Source organism: Chlorocebus sabaeus, chromosome 8, assembly GCF_047675955.1.
Source record: "Chlorocebus sabaeus isolate Y175 chromosome 8, mChlSab1.0.hap1, whole genome shotgun sequence".
NCBI classification, from domain to species: domain Eukaryota; kingdom Metazoa; phylum Chordata; class Mammalia; order Primates; family Cercopithecidae; genus Chlorocebus; species Chlorocebus sabaeus.
Window position 1 is genome coordinate 29,950,549 of NC_132911.1, and position 21,693 is coordinate 29,972,241.

General features: G+C 42.4%; 1 protein-coding gene and 1 pseudogene across 1 annotated transcript in view; both read right to left on the reverse strand.

Annotated features, from left to right (window-relative positions):
- Nucleotides 1–2,709: 2,709 nt before the first annotated feature.
- LOC103215573 (transcription initiation factor IIA subunit 2 pseudogene) lies at nt 2,710–3,233 on the reverse strand (annotated as a pseudogene).
- A 5,800-nt stretch (nt 3,234–9,033) lies between these two features.
- The window catches only part of LOC140712269 (uncharacterized), a 51,218-nt gene continuing 38,558 nt past the window's right edge, over nt 9,034–21,693 (reverse strand). The window contains exon 5 of the mRNA XM_073018614.1: nt 9,034–9,345. The gene's annotated coding sequence lies outside the window, so the exon portion shown is untranslated. The remainder of the gene's footprint in view (nt 9,346–21,693) is intronic.

The window sequence follows — 21,693 nt, forward strand, 5'->3', positions numbered from 1 at the left end:
TGCCGTAGGATTTCAGAGGAGGCGGAGAAGAAGTCTGGCTTAACAGAGGAAGTTTGAATCTAGTTGGCCTTTTGTTTTCTCAATAAATATTTATGGGGTGTCTCTGAGGACTGGACTGAGTTCCGTGCCAATTGCTAAGGAACACAACAGTGGGCAAAACAGACATCATCTGTGGCTCTGATGAGAACCTATAGGGGAAAAGATATTAACCAGATGATCATACAATCATATAATTATACCACCTGCTAAATTATCTGAAGGAAGTAGAGGAGCCTACGGGGGCCTATGGGGTCAGGGAAGACTTCCCTATGGAGGGGATGTGGGAGCTAAGATCTGTAGATAAGTAGGAGTTAACCAGGCCACAAAAGAAAAGAAAAGAAAAAAGAAAGGAAAGGGAGAGGGGAGTGAGCATTACAGACAAAGGGAACAGTACGTCCAAAGTTCTTGAGGTAGGAGTAAGCATGGCGATTTAAACAATGAGAAACGCTCTGTGTGTGAGGAGCAAAAATGACAGGGAGGGGAGAAGACTGGAGCCAGACCACCAGGATCTAGTGGGCCCTGGTAAGGACTTGGGTCTTGATCCCAAGAGGAATGAGAATCTACTGAAGGGATTTAATAAGAGGAGAAATGATCATATTTGCATATTAAAAACATATCCTGGCCAGGCACAATGGCTCATGCTTGTAATACCAGGACTTTAGGAAGCTGAGGGAGGAGCGCCTGAGCCCAGGAATTTGAGACTAGCCTGGGCCGCATCATGACATCCCGTCTCTGCAATCAATCAATCAATCAATCAATCAATAAACTAAATAAATAAGCTGAGCGTGGTGGCACATGCCTGAGTCCCAGCTACTTTGGAGGCTGAGGCAGGAGGATCACTTGAACCCAAGAGTTTGAGGCTGCAGTGAGCCATGATCACACCACTGCACTCCAGCCTGGGCAAGAGAGACCCTGTCTAAATTTAAAAAAAAACAAGCCAGGTGTAGTGGCTCACACCTGTAATCCCAGCACTTTGGGAGGCTGAGGTGGGCAGATTACAAGCTCAGGAGTTTGAGATCAGCCTCACCAACATGGTAAAACCCCATCTTTACTAAAAATACAAAAATTAGCCAGGCATGGTGGCACACACCTGTAATCCTAGCTACTTGGGAGGCTGAGGCAGGACAATTACTTGAACCTGGGAGGTGGAGGTTGCAGTGAGCTGAGATCATGCTATTGCACTCCAGCCTTGGCAACAGAGCAAGACTCCATCTCAAAAAAAGAAAACCAGCCAAATAAACAAAAAAAAAAATAGAATAACCAAATAGGTCAGGCATGTCAGTTCATGCCTGTAATCCCAGCATTTGGAGAGGCCAAAGCTGGCAGATCACTTGAGGTCAGGCGTTCAAGACCAGTCTGGGCAACATGATGAAACCCTTTCTCTACAAAAAATACAAAATTTAGCCGAGTGTGTTGGTGTGTGCCTGTAGTATCAGCTACTCAGGAGGCTGAAGCGGGAAGATCACTTGAGCCCTGGAGGCTGAGGCTGCAGTGAGCCGCGATCACACCACTGCGCTCCAGCCTTGGCGACAGAGCAAGACCCTGTCTCAAAACAAAGCAAAACAAAAAACAAAACGGAAACATTATTCTGGCCACAGTGTGGGGAATGATTGGTTGTAGGGCTCTGGAGTAGTTGCAAAAGATCAACTGTAGGCAGTTATACTGATCCAGGCAGCAGATAATGGTGGGATTGGAGGAGAAAAGTGGATGTACGCGTCAGATACTTGAGAACAGAAAGCTGGTATCGGTTCTTAGGAACAGATCTTGAGAGCATGGAAGGTGTTTTCCTCAATCCCAGTGTTTCCTTCCTAGAAAGGAGTTTGTCTCAGCCCTTCTTCTTCCTCTTGAGAGTGAGCTGCCACAGAGAAGAATTCTCTGCAGGTCCTCCTGGCGTTGACGGAGCTGGGAGTGCTGCCCAGGAGTGGGTGGGTGAGTGGATCTCTGTCTTCTATTGTAGTTTGGATGCAGGTCCATTTGGCCCTCACACTGGATTAAGTCCTTAACACTTCTTTATCGGTAAAGCTAATATCTTGGCCGCCATATTTACTCTTTGGTTTATTTCTCTAACTCTGGGCAGAGAAGAGAGAGACGCTATTTATTACAGAGTATTTTTTTTTTTTTTTTTTGAGACAGAATCTTGCTCTGTTGCCCAGGCTGGAGTGCAGTGGCATGATCTCGGCTTGCTGCAACCTCTGCCTCCTGGGTTCAAGCAATTCTCCTACCTCAGCCTCCTGAGTCACTGGGACTACAGGTGCATACCACCAGGCCTGGCTAATTTTTGTATTTTTAGTAGAGATGGTGGTTTCACCATGTTGACCAGGCTGGTCTCAAACTCTTGAACTCAAATGATCCGCTCACCGAGGCTTCCCAAAGTGCTGGGATTACAGGCATGAGCCATCGTGGCTGGCCCTTCTTGAGACTCCAAACAGATTGGATATGGGTGATGGGGCTTGATGGATGGATAAGATTTTTTTTTTTAAGTTTTAAAAGGAGTTTATTGAAGAATATTCTTAGGAAGCCAACAACTTTTGAATTATCATTTTTTAAATGTTATGTTTTTTTCATGCTGTATAATAAAGGTAATGTGTAAGAGGCTATGAGTTACAAGCTTCTTCCTACTGGAATTCTCTGGGAGAGCACAGTATAGTCATTTCTACAATGCTAAAATAATTTGTTTTAAGTTTCTTCTCTGCTTCTCTTCAAAAAGTGATGAATAATAACAGAAGACAGCATTAAAAAACCATTTTTTCCCCATCATTCTGTAGTATTGGAGCCAGTATTTTTACCATCACAGTCTACTATTTTTGCTTCATCCACTTTAATAAGTTCTGTCACCTCTCTGAATTCAACATCATTCAATACAAAAGTCCACAGATTATCACAGAATCTGTACGTATTTAGAAAGCTCCTGAAATTGACTCTGTTCCTAACCCTCTGAGCCAATGTTGAATTTATAGCCTTATCAAACTGAGGTAGAATTTGTAGGTGGTCTGTTGAGACTGTATGAGCTCATCTAGGATCACCTGAAGACTGTTTCCCAAAGCAGTATTTCTGTATAATTGATATGCCATGGCTTAGGAAAAATTGCTCAAACTGCCTTTCTTTTTCCTTTTAGCTTTTTTGTTTGTTTGCTTGTTTGTTTGTTTTTGAGACAGTCTTGCTCTGTCACTGACGCTTGAGGGCAGTGGCACCATCATGGCTCACTGCAGCCGCTGCCTCCCAGATTCAAGGCACACACTACCATGCTTGACTTATTTTATCTTTTTTTTTTTTTTGAGATGAGGTCTCCCTATGTTGCCCAGGCTGGTCTTAAATTCTTGGGCTTGAGCAATACTCCTGCCTTGACCTCTCAAAGCAGTAGGATTATAGGCATGAGACCCTACACCTGGCCAAAAAATTGCCTTTGTTATTCAAGCTTGCATTGATGTACTGCGGGGAAAGGGCTTTCTGCTGCAAAGCAGACAGAAACCACCAGGAGCCCAGCAAGATGTTCCTACTTCCCCAACCACAGAAACCCAGAGGAATACAATTTTGATAGAAATGGAGGGAAAGACATCACAGGTGTGGGGACAACATAAGTAAAGAAGCAAGATGGCTGGGCACTGTGGCTTACGCCTGTAATCCCAACATTTTGGCAGGCCAAGGTGGGCAGATCACCTAAGGTTGGGAGTTCGAGACCAACATAGTGAAACCTCGTCTCTACTAAAAATACAAAATGAGCTGGGCACGGTGGCACATGTCTGTAATCCCAGCTACTCTGGACTCTGGAGACTGAGGCAGGAGAGTCACTTGAACCTGGGAGGTGGAGGTTACAGTGAGCTGAGATTGTACCATTGCACTGCAGCCTAGGCAACAGAAGAGTGAAACTCTGTCTCAAAAAAAAAAAAAAAAAAGAAGAAGCAAGATGACAGAAAAGCATACAAAGTATGACTGTGGAAAACGGAATGAACCAATCCAACTAGAGCTGAAGATGTGTGTGAGGAAGTTAAAGTAGGGCTGGAAAGATGGTTGCATTCAGGTTATGGAAGGTGCAGAGGGCCATGCTAGAGTCTATGGATCTTATCTTATAAGCAAAGGAAAGTTACTATAAGGTTTTCAAGTAGGCAGCATGAGCTAAACAACTTGTGGTGTGTAGAGTAGATTAAGCACAGAAACCAGTCAGGAGATTATTACAAGGTCCTGAACTAGTGTGACAATGATAATGAAGGGATAAATGCAGACATGTGAAGGAAGAACTCACAGGTCTTTCTTGGAAGGTCAGATGGAATGAGTGAGGGACAAGAAGAATCCAAGATGGCTGCAGGGTTTGTGGCCTCGATGCCTGGAGAATGGGAGTGGCATGGGAATGTCAGGAGGAAGATGATGAATTTGGCCTTAGGCGCACTAAATTTGGAATGGAAGAGGGCTATCCAGGTGGAAATGTCCCGTAAGCTTTTGGGCATGAGAAAGATGTGGATTTACAATTGTAGGGAAACGGTCCCTTACCCTATGGGGAAGAAAAGGAAAACCCCTCTGCAACGTCCCCTTTCCCATCTGAGTTTCCAGTGCCTAACATGCATGAGGAGCTCTGTCATGCTTGTGAATTAATGATTTAAGAATGAAGGCTCTGTTCGCCACTTTGGCTTGAGATGCAGTCTTCCCAGGGCAAGGGGCGACTGAGATTCCTAAAGAAGACCCTGATGTCTGTAACCAGAAAGGGGTCAGTGACAGGGGACAGAGGACAAAGTGAGGGACAGATAAGTGGCTGTCTCAGCATGTGGAGCTGACACTGAATGCCTATCTGTCAGGACATGACTCCAGCCTAACTTTCTTTTATGGCTACAGCGTAGCTTCTCTGGGTAGGGACTCCTAAAGAGACTGTTGATGTAAGTGGCTTCAGGCATCTATAAGCTTAATATACCTTCCAAGAGTGGGAGACAAGAAGACGGAAGAAGATGGTTTTCTCATCCAGACGCAAGAATACATTTTACTTAATGGGTTAAACACTTAAAAGTCAAGGATACAGAAACCATATTCAGTAAGGAAGGAACAGTCTTTTAAACAAATGGTGCTGGGAAAATTGGATATCTACAATTTGAAGATATGAAGTTGGATGCTTACCTTATACTATATACAAAAAAAGAAGTCAAAATGGATCAAAGACTTGAATTTGCCTGGGCGCAGTGGCTCACGCCGGTGATCTCAGCACTTTGAGAGGCCGAGGCAGGCGGATCTCCTGAGGTCAGGAGTTCAAGACCAGCCTGGCCAACATAGTGAAACTCCGTCTCTACTAAAAAGACAAAAAATGAGCCAGGCGTGATGGTGGGCACCTGTAATCCCAGTTACCCGGGAGGCTGAGGCAGGAGAATTGCTTGAACCCAGAAGGTGGAGATTGTAGTGAACTGAGATCTCACCACTGCACTGCACTCCAGCCTGGGCTACACAGCAAGACTCCGTCTATTAAAAAAAATAAAAATAAAAAAATTTAAAAAAGACTTAAATTTAAGAGCTAAAAACTATACAACTCTTAGAAGAAAACATAGAGGCAAACCTTCATGACCTTGGATTTAGCAGTAGTTTCTTATATGTCATGCCAAAAGCACTGGCAACAACGTAAAAATAGATAAATTAGACTTCATTAAAATTAAAAACTTTAAAATTAAATTAAAAATTTTTGTGCATCAAAGGACATTATCAAGAGAGTGAAAAGATGATCCACAAAACAGGAAAATATTTGCAAAGAAAATATTTGTATCTGATAAGGGTTTAATATCCAGAGTATACATAAAAATCTCTTATAACTCAACAACAGGAAGACACACAACCCAATTTAAAAATAAGGAAAGAGGCCAGGCGCAGTGGCTCACGCCTGTAATCCCGGCACTTTGGGAGGCTAAGACAGGTGGATCACCTGAGGTCAGGAGTTAACAGTCTGGACAACATGGTAAAACCCTGTCTCTACAAAAAAAAAAAAAAGACAAAAATTAGCTGGGCATGGTGGCCTGCACCTGTAATTCCAGCTACTCGGAAGACAGCTACTCTGCGTGACAGAGCAAGACTCCATCTCAAAATATAAAATAAAATAAAAAATAAATAAAAATGAGGAAAGCACTTGACTAGACATTTCTCCATACAAATTGCCCAAAAGCACATGAAAACATGTTCAACATCATCAGGCATTAGGAAAATGTAAACTGAAACCACAATGAGATACCACTTCACATCTAGTAGTGTGGCTATAAATTTTTTTTTTTTTTTAGTCGGAGTCTCGCTCTGTCACCGGGCTGGAGCGCAGTGGCGCGATCTTGGCTCACTGCAACCTTCCCCTCCCAGGTTCAAGCAATTCTCCTGCCTCAGCCTCCTGAGTAGCTGGGATTACAGGCACATGCCACCATGTCTGGCTAATTTTTGTATTTTTAGTAGAGATGGGGTTTCACCATGTTGGTCAGGCTGGTCTCGAACTCCTGACCTCGTGATCTGCCTGCTTCAGCCTCCCAAAGTGCTAGGATTACAGGCGTGAGCCACCAGGCCTAGCCATAAATGTTTGTTTTAACTGAAAATAACCAAGCATTGAGATCATTTGGAGAATCTGGAGCCCTTGTGGTGTTGCTGGTGGGAATGTAAAATAGTATATTCACTGTGAAACACAGCCTGGCAGTTCCTCCAAAAGTAGAACACAGAATTACCATATGATATAGTAAGTCCACTCTGTTAGTCAGCTCTGGCAGCTATAACAAAATGCCATAAACTAGGTAGCATAAACAACAAACATTTATTTTTTTGTTTATTTTTTCTTGAGACAGGGTCTCTGTCGTTCAGGTTACAGTGCAGTGATGCCATCTCAGCTCACTGCAACATCCGCCTCCCAGGTTCAAGCAACTATCCTGCCTCAGCCTCCCAAGTAACTGGGACTATAGGCACCTGCCACCACACCTGGCTAATTTTTTGTATTTTTGGTAGATATGGGGTTTCACCAGGTTGGCCAGACTGGTCTTGAATGCCTGACCTCAAGTGATCCACCCACCTTGGCCTCCCAAAGTGCTGGGAGGCCAGACATGGGCCAACACGCCCAGCCACAGACATTTATTTCTCACAGTTCGGAGCCTGGAAGTCTGAGATCAAGGCACTGGCAGTTCAGTGTCTGGTGAGGGCCACTTCCTGGTTCATAAAGGGCGGTCTTCTTGCTGTGTCCTCACATGGCAGAGAAGAGACACAAGCTCTCTTGGGACTCTTGTAAGGACACTAATCCCATTCATAAAGGCTCCACTGTTGTGAGTGCATCTGATCCTAATTACCTAATTATCCTAATTACCTGCCAAAGACCCCACCTCCTTGCAAAATCCATATGCTGAAATCCCACCCCATCACATTATGGGGTGGGATACAAGCATATGGATTTTGAGAGGACACAAGCATTCAATTCTGTAGTACATTCTTTGGTACATACTCCAAATAATTGAAAGCAGGGACTCAAACAGGTTCTTGTATATCAATGTTTACAGCAGCATTTTTCACAATAGGCAAAGGCAGAAGCACCCCAAGTGTCTATCAACAGAGTCGAATGGATTTTTAAAATGTATTATATACATACAATAGAATATTACTCAGCCTTAAAAAGGAGTGAAATCCTGATACATGCTACAACATGGATGAACCTTGAAGACGTTAATGAAATAAGTCAGACATTAGCCAGGTGTGGTGGCGCACACACGAGTAGTCCCAGCTACTCGGGAGGCTGAGGCAGGAGGATCCCTTGAGCCCAGAAGTTTGTGGCTACAGTCAGCTATGACTGTGGCACTGCACTTAGTAACAAAGCAAGATGAAAGAAAGAAAGAGAGAGAGAGAGAAAGAAAGAGAGAAAAGAAGTAGGAAGGAAGGAAGGAAAGAAAATAAGAAAAGAAAGAAAAAGAGCTAGACACCAGACATAGGAAGACAAATCTTGCATGATTCACTTGCATTAGATATCTAGAATAAATAAATTCATAGAAATGGAAAGTCAAACAGAGGCTCCTAAGGAGTGCGGTAAGGGCAAATAAGGAGTTATTGCTTAATGGGTGCAGAATTTTGTTTAGGGTGATGAAAAAGTTTTAGAAATAGAGTTGTGATGGTTGCACAACATGACACTACATTTTAAAATGGTTAAAATTGTGAATACTGGGGCCAGGTGTGGTGGCTCATACCTGTAACCCCAGCACTTTGGGAGGACGAGGCGGGTGGATCATCTGAGGTCAGCAGTTCTCCGAGACCAGCCTGGCCAACATGGTGAAACCCTGTCGCTACTAAAAATACAAAAATTAGCCAGGCATAGTGGTGCAAGCCTGTAACCTCAGCTACTCAGGAGGCCGAGGCACGAGAATCGCTTGAACCTGGGAGGCAGAGGTTACAGTGAGCCAAGATCACACCACTGCACTCCACCCTCGGTGACAAAGCAAGATTCCTTCCAAAAAAAGTTTTTTTTAAGAATTGCAAATCTTTTACCACAAGAAAATCAAGAAGATTCCTTTCACTATTAATTAAACATAATAATCATAGCTATCATTTATCAAGTGCTTCCTACATGCCAGGAGCTATACCAGGATTATTTTATTTATCCTCATAAGAACCCTATAAGGGGCATGTATTATTAGCCTTATGTGATATATAAGGAAACTAAGGCTTACAGAAGTTAAATAATTTTCCCAGGGTCACAAAGCTGGTAAATAATCAGTTCAAAACTAAAATGATTTCAAGTTACTTAATTGGAAGTTAAAGGAATTATTATTTATTTATTTTTGGTTGAAGTTAAAGTTTGTATTTGAGAATAATTCTTTTTAAGAAAATAGTAATAGGACTAACAATTATGTGGTTTTCAAACAACACTAAAATACAAGTTTTTGCTTGTGGAATTGTAAAATTTTAAAAATACATGACAAGCAATGTTTTTCAGGATTAATGAATCAGAAACCTTTGAACAACAATTTGGCAATTTAACTTGATACAATCCTTTAAGAAAGATATTTGGCAATACATACCAGATTTTTGTTGTTGTTTTTTTGTTTTTTTGTTTTTTTAAGACGGAGTTTCACTCTTGTTGCCCAGGCTGGAGTATAATGGCGCGATCTCAGCACACCGCAACCTCCCCCTCCCAGGTCCAAGCGACTCTCCCACCTCAGCCTCCTGAGTATCTGGGATTACAGGCGCGTGCCACCTGCCTGGCTAATTTTTTAAATTTTTTGTAGAGATGAGGTTTCTTCATGTTGGTCAGGCTGGTCCCGAACTCCTGACGTCAGGTGATCCACCCGCCTCGGCCTCCCAAAGTGCTGGGATTACAGGCGTGAGCCACCGCGCCTGGACAATATATATCAGATTATTAAACATTCATTTTCAAAGTAGTTTTACTTCTGGAAATGGGTTCTAAACTAGATACTGTGTACAGAAAGAAATTTTTTATGCAAAGGTGTTCATTGAAGTTTTATTTATAAAATGGCAAAAAAATAAAAAATCTAAACTGTCAATTTTTGAATGCTTATAAAAGTTATTATATATTTATTCAATGGAATATCATATTTCTTTAAAATATCTACTTATGTAATATGAGGAAATACTTTTTTACAATGTTAAGTTTTTAAAACTACATATAAAATTGAGTGTCCAGTGCAAGTATAATTCAGTAAAAATATACAGAAGAAAAAAATCACTTTAAACCAAAAATATAAATATGAGATTATTTTTGTGTAGTGGAATTCTACAGTTCTTTCCTCTTTCATCCATTTCCTTTTTTTAAAAAAAATTAATTAATTAATTTTTTTGAGATGGAGTTTCACTCTTGTTGCCCAGACTGGAGTGCAATGGCACGATCTCGGCTCAACGCAACCTCTGCCTCCCAAGTTCAAGCGTTCTCCCACCTCAGCCTGCCAAGTAGCTGATATTACAGACTTATGCCACCATGCCTGGCTAATTTTGTATTTTTAGTAGAGATGGGGTTTCTCCATGTTGGTCAGGTTGGTCTCGAACCCCCGTCCTCAGGTGATCCGCCCGCCTCAGCCTCCCAAAGTGTTGGGATTACAGGCATGAGCCACTGTGCCTGGCCATCCATTTCTTATCCTAAAGTGAGTGTGCATTACTTTATAGTTGTAAAATTAAAAAACTGTTTTTTAAAAGAAAGGTATGGTTTAAAAAGACCAAATTTGGCTGATTGTGGTGGCTCACATCTATAATCCTACCATTTTGCGGGTCTGAAGTGGGAGGATTGCTTGAGGCCAAGAGTTCAAGACCAACCTGGTCAACATAGCAAGACCCCTGTTTCTATTTAAACAAATAAATAAATAATAAAAATAAAAATACCAAATCCATATTCCTCTTTCAAATTACTGAGTAAAATAAAATATTTTCTTTTTCCACTTTCAAAGATGGTATTTTTTTTAGTTTGTCTTGAGGGCATTGGTGTGATTAAAAAGACTGATAAATGACCAAGAATTCATGAGTCATCAAATATTGCTCCCTGATGTATCAGGAGAAAATCTCAAGCCTTGAGATTAATAGTAAAATACCGTTTAAAAAGTCACAGAAATCTACCCAAACTGAATATTCGGTGCCTCATTTATTGTTTTGTAAAGACATGCTCAGTATATCAATGCTGTGAAACTGAAACAAGTTTCAATAACTGACAGCAAAAGAGGCTTCACTAAGTTAGCCAGAGACCCAGCCAGATAAAATTTTGAAATGATTAAAATATCATAAAGGTCCAAGCGCTGTGGCTGATGTCTGTAATCCCAGGACTTTGGGAAGTCAGGATGGGAGGATAGCTTGAGGCTAGAAACTGGAGACCAGCCTGGGCAACAGTTCAAGACTTGGTCTCTAAAAGAATTTTTTTAGTTAGGTGGGCCTGGTGGCATGAGCCTATAGTTCCAGCTACTTGGGAGACTGAGGTGGGAGGATCACTCTAGCCCAGCAGTTTGAGGCTGCAGTGAGCTATGATGTTGCCATGCACTCCAGCCTGGGCAACAGAATGAAGCCCTGTCTCAAATAAAATAATAAAGTAAAAATCAGAAAGAGCTGAAGACAAAATTGGTGTAGGAAGCCCATGACTGATTTAAGCATCTGGATCACTGTGTCTTCAGACTGATGGCTGTGCCTCAGGTGACCCTGGGACAAAACTGGCTGAGAGATGGGGAGAAGCCGATGACTCAATCAAGCTGAGACTCAGGTGTAATTAGGTGAACCTTTATACCAAATGGACATCACAAATCTGTGATTTGATCTGCAAGGGATTTTATTTTTACCCGGACTCTGTCCTATGTCAAAACTTGCCGATTATTTTCATTAATCCCATGACAATTTTACACGGGTCCAAATAATTCCTCTTACTTTTAAATATCCTTATTTAGCCATTAGATTTTGATGGATTGATTTTAATTTTTAATAATGAGTATATTCTATATTTTAGACCAGGGAGCATGAAGCCATTATGCAGTTAATGAGTTTCATCATTATTTACGATACAATAAACAGTGTGTTTATTTAAATTGGGCATACATTAACATAAATGCACAGAACATTTTTAAAAATTCCTCTCTACGCTATTTATGGCACATGGCAAAGTTTAATGGTAGATGGGAAGAAAGAAAGAGTAAGAAACGAGACCCTTGGGTAGCCTGAAGGATCAAGATAGGACCAACTTGGATTCATTAGGGGGCAGCTTTGTGGGAAGGGCTCGGGTGAGCACCCACAGATTGCACTGAGGTGCTATACTCTGAGGTTATGATAAACAGACTTCCCAGCCCCCACAGATCTTTCCTGTAGATTTATCACAGTGCCTGGGGTTCTGCCATTCAGAATTTTCCCTATAGTCTTGAAGGTTAATTATGTTTACAGTTCTACTTTGAAGATTGCAAAGCACCTCTAGGAACCCTTCTTAGCTAATCCCTTGGGGCAGGGGCTGTAACCAGTTGATCAAGCTTGACTGGTGCATCTTTTCCGGAAGAGGCAGTAGCACTGTTAAGATCTCGGGCTTCAGAGATTAAATCCCTGCCTCTGCTGAGAGTGGCCTGAGGCAAGTTATCTTCCCTAAGCCTCAGTTTCTTCATCTATAAAGGAAGGATAATAATATTTACCTGGAAGGCCAGTCATAAAGGAAACAAAAAAACACATGGAAAACACTTAACCACAACAGATGGTCCCCATTTAAGGACAACAGGTGGGTTGAAAGGCAGCTGTTAGCCCTTCATTGAGCATGTGCGCCTCCCTCAGCTCAGGTGCATCCCAGCAGGTGGGCTGGGGAGAGTATTTCCAACTGCTGGGAACCCTACTTCCCTGCCAGCTGTGAGCTGTAGGGAAGGGATGCCTAGGTGGACCAGGTCAGCACCTCCTCTAACATCCGACTTCACCTCCATGAAATCAACACCCTCGCAATCTTGGTATCCTGGGAGACTGGAGAGGGGCCCTAAATGGGAGGGTTCCCAGAAGAAACTTCACCAGCTAGAGAATTCTGCCTAGGGAAGAGGTGTGTGCGTGTGTGTTTGTTTGTTTGTTCTCTGTTGCCCCAGTTGGAGTACAGTGGCACTATCTCAGTCCTCTACAACCTCCGCCTCCAGGGTTCAAGCGATTCTCATGCCTCAGCCTCCCCTGGCTAACTTTTTGTGTTTTTAATAGACAGGATTTCACCATGTTGGCCAGGCTGGTCTCGAATTCCTGAGCTCAAGTAATCCTCCCTCATTGTCCTCTCAAAGTGCTGGGACTACAGGCGTGAGCCACCACACTTGGCCTGTTTGTTTTTTAGAGACAGAATCTCTGTTGCCCAGACTGGAGTGCAGTGATGTAATCATAGCTCACAGCAGTCTTGAACTCCTGGGCTCAAGCAGTTCTCCCACCTCACCTTCCCAAGTAGCTGGGACTACAGACATGCATCACTACACCCTTAATTTCTTTGTAGAAATGAGGTCTCACTATGTTGCTCAGGCTGGTCTCAAGCACTTTTCCTGCCTAGGCCTCCCAAAGCACTGGGATTACAGGTGTGGGCCACCGCACCCAGCCTTAGGGGATAGGTTTTAATATTCATTTTCTAGCTCCAGGAAGGGTTGGTGCCCATGAGTCATCAGGGGTCTTGGCCACTTTCATCTTTGCACACTGGGTCTGATGTTGCCAGGGACAGATGAAAGTGCGGCAGATTGGAGAGAACAGGGAAAGCATGTGGCTCCAAGACTCTACCGAGAAAGGTCTGTTTCTTCTAGAGAGCCTGAAGACAGATGCCGTGACCCAGGACTCTGACGCTTACTGGTACGTGTAACTGTCTACCTTGGCCTCTTTTCTCTTCTCTAATACATTATCACTACTGCATCTTCAGGAGGGTTTTTGACCTAGAGGTCCAAAACCTGGCAATCCATCATCTGCGCAGATTCATTTGTTTTCTAGAATAAGAGATTCTCACATACCAACTCCTTAGAGATTCTGATTTAGGAAGTATGAAAGGCGTAGGGGCCAAGAGTATAAATTCTGGAGACAGATTGCCTTGGTTCCAATCCCAGCTCCCTGGCTTACTATGTGTGCATGTAAGCAAGTCACTTATGATCTCTGCACTTCAGTTTCTTCATCTATAAGATTAGGATAATAACAGTACCTGGCAGAGGGGCTAACAGGGTGAAATGAGTTACTGTTATTAAGCAAGGCACAGGGCCTAGAATTTGGTAGGTATTTTTAAAAAGGCTGCTGATCATGAGACACTGACCAGCTGAGGAATCACTTTGATACAAAACTATTTCTAATTAGCATCCAACCATTGGTCTGTAGTGTAATTTCAGAAGTCGAAACAGGAGATTCAGGGACATCAAAGAATAATTTTTGGCAAGTTCCTGACACTGACAAGAAAGATGAAAATTAGGAGGCATTACTTTTTGATCACTCCTTATATGGATACATTTATGAAACACTGGACAATTTTCAAGGTAAACTATTGAACATCAGGAAGCACAAAGTCAAGAGAGAAGAAAAACCTAAAATTACAGGATTTCACATGACAAATCAAAAGTAAATTAATCATTTTTTCACTGACCTTAATCACAGGGAAAAAATTAATCATTGTCAGAAATGTTTAAAACTGCTTGAGTACTTTCCAAAGGTTCCAGGGAATGAGATATATTCATCATAAGATGAAGAATTCCATCAAATTTGATCCAGGTGCATTTAGAGCAGCACACCTGTCTATGACAACTAGACCAGCTTCTCTAATGGTCAGAAATTGAATGTAGACAACACAAAGAGGGAATTTTAGTACTTTTAGCTGCTTAGTATGTCATCCATACATCCGAACTTCAGAGGTGCCTTGTCAGACATTTTTCATAGCTTCTCCCTACCCTGTTTTGCTTTTTATTCTTTTTTCTTTTTATCTTTTTTGGAGACAAGGTCTTACTCTGTTACCCAGATGGGAGTACAGTGGTACAATCATAGCTCACTGCAGCCTCCAACTCCTGGGCTCAAGCAATCCTCCTGCCTCAACCTCCTGAGTAGCTAGAGCTACAGGCATATATCACCATGTCTGGCTAAGTTTTTTATTTTTATTTTTTGTAGAGATGGTGTCTTGCTATGTTACCCAGGCTGGTCTCCAACTCCTGGCCTCAAGCAATCCTCCTTCCTCAGCCTCCCAATGTCCTGAGATTACAGGCATGAGCCACTACACTGGCCACCTTTCTTATTTTGTTTTGTTTTGTTTTTTTGAGATGGAGTCTCACTCTGTCACCCAGGCTGGAGTGCAGTGGCACAATCTCGGCTCATTGCAACCTTCGCCTTCCAGGTTCAAGTGATTCTTATGTCTCAGCCTCCTAAGTAGCTGGGATTATAAGCGTCCGCAGCCACACCTGGCTAATTTTTTTTTTTTAGTAGAGACAGAGTTTCACATTGTTGGCCAGACTGGTCTCAAACCCCTGCCCTCAAGTGATTCACCTGCCTCGACCTCCCAAAGTGCTGGATTACAGGCAGGAGCTACCATGCCCAGCCAGATTTTTCTTAATCACCTTCTCCAAATTCCTTTCTCCTCCTTTTGAATACTGTCATTTACTCTTCTAAGCTATTACAAAGCAATAAGCTATTGCAAAAATTTAAGTTTTTCATTTTTATTTTTTGTAGAGACAGGGTCTTGCTATGTTGCCCAGGCTGGTCTTGCTATGTTTTATCTTTTGTAGAGACAGGGTCTTGCTATGTTGCCCATCTAGGCCTCCCAGTGTCCTGGGATTATAGGCATGAGCCACTGCACTGGCCGCCTTCCTTGTTTTTCTCATAATTACCTTCTCCAAATTCCTTTCTCCTCATTTTGAATACTGTCATTCACTCTTCTAAGGTATTGCAAAACCATCCCTGCTACTATTAAGCATGGCACCTACGTATTTACACCATTTTTTTTTTTTTTTTTTTTTTTTTTTTGGAGATGGAGTCTCACTCTGTCACCCAGGCTGGAGTGCAGTGGTACGATCTCGGCTCACTGCAACCTCCACCTCCCACCTTCAAGCAATTCTGCCTCAGCCTCCCAAGTAGCTGGGATTACAGGCATGTGCCACCACGCCCAGCTAATTTTTGTATTTTTCTTAGAGATGGAGTTTCACCATGTTGGCCAGGCTGGTCTCAAACTCCTGACCTCATGTGATCCACCCACCTCAGCCTCCCAAAGTGCTGGGATTACAGACATGAGCCACCAGGCCTGGCCAGGGTTACACAATTTAAATTACAATTTTTATCCAGATAATTGTAGATGTACATGCAGTGGTAAGAAATCATAGAAAGATTCTTACATTTCGCCCAGTTTCCCCCAAGGGGAATGTTTTGAAAAACTACAGAACAATATCACAACCAGGTTATTGACAATGCTACAATCCACTAATCTTATTCAGATTTCCTCAGTTTACTGATACTCATTGATGGACATGTGTGTGACTGCTTATTAATATCTATTCAATTTTATCCCCTGTGTAGGTCCAGGTGGCCAGCAACAGGGTCAAGATACTGAATAGTTCTAGCGGCACAAGGATGCCCCTTTGGTTGCCCTTTTATAACCACATCCACCTCTTCCTGCTCCATGCACCTATGGCCCTAAATCCTTTACCCTGGCATCCATTTGTCCTCCATTTCTAAAATTTTGCCATTTAGAAAATGTTTTGTAATTGAATCACATATCATGCAATCTTTTGGGACTGGCTTTTTTGACTCAGTACAATTCCCTGGAAATTCATCAAAGCTGTCACACGTATCAGTAGTTGGTTCCTTTTTATTGCTAAGGAGCAGTACTCCATTGTACAGGTCTTTCACAGTTTGACTATTCACCTGTTGAAGGTCATATGAGTGGATTTCTTTTCTTTTTTTTTTTTTTGAGATGGAGTCTTGCTCTATTACCCAGGCTGGAGTGCAGTGGTGCAATTTCTGCTCACTACAACCTCCACCTCCCGGGTTTAATTGATTCTCCTGCCTCAGCCTCCCGAGTAGCTGGGACTACAGGCGCCCGCCACCACGTCCAGCTAATTTTTTGTGGTTTTAGTAGAGACAGGGTTTCACCACGTTAGCGAGGATGGTCTTGATCTCCTGACCTCATGATCTGCCAGCCTTGGCCTCCCAAACTGCTGGGATTACAGGCTTGAATCACCGCACCCAGCCATATGAGTGGATTTCAATTTTTGCCTGTGACAAATAAGGCTGTGAACCTTCATGTTCAACTGTTTGTGTGAATATAAGTTTTCATTTCTCTGGGGTAAATGTCCTGTTGTACAATTGCTGGGTCATGTGGTGATTGCCTGTTTAGTTTTTTGGGGGTTCCTTGGTTTTTGTTTTTTGTTTGGAGACAGGGTCTCACCCTGTCACCCAGGCTGGAGTGCAGTGACATGCTCCCACCTCCGACTCCCAGAGTGTTGGAATTACAGGCATGGACCACTGAGCCCGGCAGGTGTTTAGCTTTATAAGAGACGGCCAAACTATTTTCCAAAGTGGCTGTACTATTTTACATTCTCGCCAGCAATAAATGAGTTCTCCAGTTTCTCTGTAACACCATAAGCCCTTAGCACTCAGACTTTTAGCCATTCTGATAGCCGTGTGGTGGGGGGATATCTCGTTGTGGTTTTCTTAAATACTTTGCTTTTTTTTTTTTTTTTTTTTTAATGAGCAGTTTTAGGTTCATGGAAAAATTGAGAGGAAGCTATGGAGAATTCTACATGCATAACATACCCCATTATTAACATGCCCCACAGGGTGTTACATTTGCTACAACTGATGAGCCTACATTGACACATCCTTATCGCCCAGAGTCCATAGTTTACATTAGGGTCAACTCTTCGTGTTGAACATTCTATGGGTTTGAACAAATGTGTAATGACATATATCCATCATTATAGTATTATACTAAGTGGTTTCACTGCCCTAAAAATTCGGCTGGGCGCAGTGGCTCATGCCTGTAATCCCAGCACTTTGGGAGGCCAAGGTGGGCAGATCACCTGAGGTCAGGAGTTCGAGACCAGCCTGGCCAACATGACCAAACCCCATCTCTACTAAAAATACAAAAATTAGCTGGGCGCGGTGGTGGGTGTCTGTAGTCCCAGTTACTGAGGAGGCTGATGCAGGAGAATCGCTTGAACATGGGAGGCAGAGGTTGCAGTGAGCCGAGATCACACCACTGCACTCCAGCATGGGCAACAGCGTGAGATCCTGTCTCAAAAAAAAAAAAAAAAAAAAATTCTCTGTGCTCTACTTGTTTAACCCTCCCTCCTCCCAATCTCTGGCAACCACTGAGCTTTTTACTGTCTCAATAGTTTACCTTTTCCAGAATGTCATACAGTTGAAATCATATAGTAGATAGCCTTTTAAGGTTGGTTCCTTTCACTTAGTAATATGCATTTAGGGTCCCTCCATGTCTTTTCATGACTTGTTTCTTTTCAGCATTGAATACTATTCCATTGTCTGGATGTACCACCATTTATTTTTCCATTCACCTATTGAAGGACATCTTGGTTGCTTCCAATTTAGACAATTATGAGTAAAGTTACTATGAACATCTGTGTGCAGGTTTTTTTTTGTGGACAGAAGTTTTCAACTCATTTGGGGAAATACCACGGACTGCAATTTCTGGATGGCATGATAAAGGTTTTTAGTTTAGTTTTTTTGATTGTTTGTTTGTTGAGATGGAGTCTGTTGCCCAGGCTGGAGTGCAATAGCATGATCTCAGCTCACTGCAACCTCCACCTCCTGGGTTCAAATGATTCTCCTGCCTCAGCCTCCTGAGTAGCTGGGACTACAGGTGTGTACCACCACCGCACCCAGCTAATTTTTTGTATTTTTAGTAGAGATGGGGTTTCACCATGTTGCCCAGGCTGGTCTCAAACTCCTGGCCTCAAGTGATCAGTCTGCCTTGGCCTCCCAAAGTGCTAGGATTACAGGTATGAGCCACCACGCCTGGCCAAGAGTGTGTTTAGTTTTATAAGGGACTGCCACAATGTCTTCCAAACTGGCTGTGCCATTTACATTCCCTCCATCAATGAGTGGAAGTTTGTATTGCTCCACATCCTTGTCAGCACTTAGTGTTGTCAGTGTTTTGGATTTTGGCCACTGTTTGGCCAAACAAATGGATTTGGCCATTCTAATAGGTGTGTTATTGTTGCTTTAATTTGCCTTTTTCCTGTTGACATATGATACAGTTTATTTTCATAAGTTTATTTTTCATCTGTATATCTTTTTTTTTTGAGACGGAGTCTCGCTCTGTCGCCAGGCTGGAGTGCAGTGGTGCGATCTCGGCTCACTGCAAGCTCCGCCTCCTCAGCCTCCCGAGTAGATGGGACTACAGATGCCTGCCACCACGCCCGGCTATTTTTTTTTTTTGTATTTTTAGTAGAGATGGGGTTTCACCGTGTTAGCCAGGATGGTCTTGATCTCCTGACCTCATGATCCACCCACCTTGGCCTCCCAAAGTGCTGGGATTACCATCTTATTTAGTGAGGTGTCTGTTAAGGTCACTGGCTCCTTTTTAATGAGGTTGTCTTTTTCTTATTGTTGAGTTTAAAGCATTCTTTGTATATTTTAGATAACAGTCTTTTATCACACTTGTCTTTTGCAAGTATTTTATCCTAGCCTGTGGCTTTTCTCCTTATTCTCTTGAGAGTGACTTTCACAGAACAGAAAAGTTTTAATTTTAATTAAATCGAACTTATCAATTCTGTCTTTCATGGATCATGTTTTTGATGTTGTATCTAAAAAATAATCACAAAACTTGAGGGCGTCTTGATTTCCTTGTATGTTATCTTCTAGGATTTTTATAGTTTTGTGTTTTACATTTATGTTATCCATGTTGGGTTAATTTTTGTGACGAGTATAAGACTGTGTCTAGATTATTATTATTTGCATGGGGATGTCCAGTTGTTCCCGTACCATTTGTTGAAAACGTTCTTTTTGCTCCACTGTATTGCCTTTTTCCTTTGTCAAAGATCAGTTGACTATATTTATGTGGATCTATTTATGGGCTCTCTATTCTGTTCCATTTATCTATCTTTGTGTATTCTTTTATCAAACCACACTGTCTTGACTACTGTACCTTTATAGCAAATGTGGAAGTCGGATAGTGTCACTCCTCCAATTTTCTCCTCCAGTAGTATTGTGAGCTGTTTTGGGTCTTTTGCTTCTCCATATAACTTTAGAATCAGTTTGTCAATATCCACCAAGTAAGCTGCTAAAATTTTGAGTCAGATTACATTGAATCTACAGATCAAGTTGTGAAGATCTGACATGTTGTCAATATTGAGTCTTCCTATCCATGAACATGGAATATCTCTCCATTTATTTACTTCTTTGATTGTTTTCATCAGAGTTTTGTAGTTTTCCTCACATAGATTGTGTATGTATTCTGTTAGATTTATACCTAAATATTTTGTTTTTGAGGGTGTGCTATGATTTGAATATGGTTTGTCTCCCCAGAAAATGTTGCACTTGATGTAACATTTACATCTAATGTAGCAGTGTTGGAAGGTAGTGCCTTTAAAGCATGATCAGGTCATTAAGATTGATCAATCTTTTTTCTGAAAAAACTGGGTTAGTTCTCTTGGGATGGATTAGTTCCCAGGAGAGTGGGTTGTTACAAAGCGAGGTTGTCTCTTGTGTTTGGACTCTTTGTATGCACCCACTTTCCCTTCCACTTTTGAAACATGCCTCCAAATATGTTTCATGCTTCCATATGCGTGCTTCCCTGATGCTGTGAAGCAGCAGGAGGCCCTCACCAGATGCAGCCACCCATCCTGGACTTCTTAGTCTCCAGAACCTCTTTTCTTTATATATTTCCCAGACTCGGGTATTTTGTTGTAGCAACAGAAAATGGACTAAGACAAGGTGCTGATGTAAATGGTATTGTATTCTAATTTCAGATTTCCCTTGTTAATTGCTAGTATATAGGAAGTCATTGACATTTATTTATTTATTTATTTATTTTTTGAGACAGTCTCACTCTGTTGCCTAGGCTGGTGTTCAGTGGCACAATCTTGGCTTGCTGCAACCTCTGCCTCTTGGGTTCAAGTGATTCTCCTGCCTCAGCCTCCCAAGTAGCTGGGACTACAGGTGCACATCACCAAACCTGGCTAATTTTTGTATTTGTAGTAGAGACAGGGTTTCACCATGTTGTCCAGGCTGGTCTCGAACTCTTGGCCTCAAGCAATCCTCCTGGCTCAGCCTCCCAAAGTGCTGGAATTACAGGCAGGAACCACCATGCTGCAGCTGAACACCCAGCTGAAGCAACTGACTTTTATATATTAACATTGTGTCCTGCAGTCTTGCTATAACAACTTCTTAGCTCCAGGAAAGGTTGTCTAGAGTGCGGTGGCATGATCACAGCTCACTGCAACCTCTGCCTCCCAGGTTCAAGTGATTCTCCTGCCTCAGCCTCCCAAGTAGCTGGGACTACAGGCTTGCATCACCACGCCCAGCTAATTTTTCGCATTTTTAGTAGAGACAGGGTTTCACCATGTTGGCCAGGCAGAACTCCTGGCCTCAAGTGATCCGCTCACCTTGGCCTCCCAAAGTCCTAGGATTATAGGCATGAGCCACCACGCCTGACCCTGGTCAATTCTACATAAACTACCAGATCATCTGTGAACAGATTTTTTTCTTTCTTTCCAATATGTATAGCCTTTCCCTCCTTTTTCTTATCTTACTGCATTAGCTAGGACTTCCAGTACAATATTGAAAATCAGTGGTAAGGCCAGGGTCAGTGGCTCATCCCTGTAATCCCAGCACTGTGGGAGGCCAAGGCAGGCAGATTACTTCAACCCAGGAGTTCGAGACCAGCCAGGGCAACATGGTGAAACCCTGTTTCTGCAAAAAAAAAAAAAAAAAAAAAAAATACAAAAGTTAACTGGGAATAGTGGCATGCACCTACCTGTAGTCCCAGCTGCTCAGGAGGTTGAGGTGGGAGGATTAATTGAGCCCAGTAGGCGGAGGTTGCAGTGAACCGAGATGACACCATTGCACTCCATCCTGGGCAACAGAGTGAGACCCTATCTAAGAAAAGAAAGAAAGAAAGAAAGAGAGAGAGAGAGAGAGGAAGGAAGGAAGGAAGGAAAAAGGAAGGAAGGAAGGAAGGAAGGAAGGAAGGAAGGAAGGAAGGAAGGAAGGAAGGAAGGAAGGAAGGAGTGATCCGTTTTAAATTGATTTTATTTTTGGTTTTTTTTTTTTTTTTTTGAGACGGCGTTTCAC